A 2432-nucleotide genomic window follows, 5' to 3' on the forward strand; every position below is an offset into this window, starting at 1 on the left:
TACGTCGACGATATGCTGGTAAAGACCAAGAAAGAAGTCGACCTCTTGTCTGACCTTTCACAAGTCTTTGACACCATAAGGTTGCACGGGATGAGACTAAATCCTGCAAAGTGTGCCTTCGCGGTGGAGGCAGGAAAATTTCTAGGATTCATGCTAACACAAAGAGGGATCGAAGCCAATCCCGACAAGTGTAGAGCTATCCTAGAAATGAAAAGCCCGACTTGTTTGAGAGAGGTCCAACAGCTGAATGGCCGGCTAGCAGCTCTCTCCAGATTTTTGGCAGGATCAGCACTAAGATCCCTTCCACTGTTCTCCCTATTGAGAAAGGGACACCAGTTTGAATGGACTCCCGAATGCGAGGAGGCGTTCCAGGAGTTCAAAAAGTTTTTGAGCCAACCTCCTATTTTGACCCGACCTGTAGCCGGAAAAGACCTCGTCTTATACCTATCCGTGGCAGACAAGGCTGTCTCAGCAGCCTTGATAAGAGAAGACGAGGACGGTCAACACCCAATCTATTTCATCAATAAAGTTCTACAGGGCCCTGAGCTAAGGTATCACAAATTAGAGAAATTTGCCTACTCCTTAGTGGTAGCCTCTCGAAGGCTACGGCCTTACTTTCAAGCTCACACAATAAGAGTCCGCACGAACCAACCCATGAAGCAAATCCTCCAAAAGACGGATGTTGCAGGAAGAACGGTTCAATGGGCAATAGAGCTCTCCGAGTTCGACTTGAAGTTCGAAACTCGGACGGCGATTAAAGCCCAGTGCCTCGCCGACTTCATTGCAGAATATGCAGGGGATCAAGAGGATAAACCAACTACATGGGAACTCTACGTAGATGGATCCTCCAACAAAACAGGAAGCGACGCAGGCATAATATTGGTAGATGAAAGGGGAACCCAGATAGAGGTCTCCCTCAAGTTTGAATTCCCAGCTTCAAATAATCAGGCAGAATATGAAGCCTTGATTGCAGGATTGAAGCTGGCAGAAGAAGTCGGTGCTACAAAGGTAATGGTATACAGTGACTCTCAAGTGGTGACCTCCCAAATAAGTGGAGAATATCAGGAAAAAGACCCAAATATGAAGAGATACTTGGAAAAAATTCTGGAGCACCTTGGGCGTTTTGCAGAAACCGAGGTCACGCACATAACTCGGGACCTAAATAGCAGAGCAGACGCCCTATCCAAATTAGCAAGTACCAAGCCAGGAGGAAATAACAGAAGCCTAATCCAAGAAACTCTCCAGGAACCTTCAGTGGTAAAAATGGAATACAAACAAGAAGTCTTTGAAGTGGTCAGATTAAACCTCGGATGGATGAACCCCTTGGTCGAATACCTGAAATTCAACATCCTCCCCAAGGAAGAAAAGGAGGCCAAGAAAATCCGAAGGGAAGCACAACACTATACCTTGGTGAAAAATATTCTCTATATAAGGGGGATATCAACACCATTGTTAAAGTGTGTACCGACCTCAAGAGCCACCGAGGTATTAGAGGAGGTACATAGTGGAATCTGCGGGAACCATCTCGGAGCAAGGTCATTAGCCAGAAAGGTGATCCGGGCTGGATTCTACTGGCCAACCTTGCAGAAAGATGCCACAGACTTTGTGAAAAAATGCCAACCGTGTCAAATGCACACAAATTTCCACGTGGCCCCCCCAGAGGAGCTCATCAGTATCACCTCCCCATGGCCCTTTGCAAAATGGGGAATGGATTTGTTAGGTCCTTTTCCCCAGGCGCCAGGACAAGTCAAATACCTAATAGTGGGAATAGATTATTTCACAAAGTGGATAGAAGCAGAACCACTGGCCACCATCACTGCACAAAGAAGTCGGAGGTCCCTCTACAAAAATATAATCACAAGGTATGGGATACCTTATTCCATTACCACAGATAACGGAACCCAATTCACCGACTCCACCTTTAGAAGCCTAGTAGCCAGTATGAACATCAAACACCAGTTCACCTCAGTGGAACACCCACAGGCCAATGGGCAAGCCGAAGCAGCCAACAAAGTCATACTGGCAGGGCTGAAGAAAAGATTACAAGACGCGAAAGGAGCATGGGCTGAGGAACTCCAACAAGTACTATGGGCTTACAGAACAACCCCCCAATCCGCCACTGGAGAAACACCCTTCCGACTAGTCTATGGCGTAGAAGCCATGATCCCAATAGAGGTCAACGAGCAAAGCCCAAGAGTGATTTTCCACGACGAGATCAGGAATATACAGGGACATAAAGAAGAGCTCGACTTGCTCCCTGAAGTCCGAGAAGAAGCTCAGATAAGAGAAGCAGCGTTGAAACAAAGGATGACTACAAGGTACAACAAAAAAGTCATTCGAAGGAGTTTCACCCCAGACGACTTGGTCTTAATCAGAAACGACATTGGAGTCAACAAATCTGGGGAAGGAAAGCTCGCTGCAAATTGGAAATG

This window comes from Arachis ipaensis, chromosome B04 (assembly GCF_000816755.2).
Source record: "Arachis ipaensis cultivar K30076 chromosome B04, Araip1.1, whole genome shotgun sequence".
Lineage (NCBI taxonomy): Eukaryota > Viridiplantae > Streptophyta > Magnoliopsida > Fabales > Fabaceae > Arachis > Arachis ipaensis.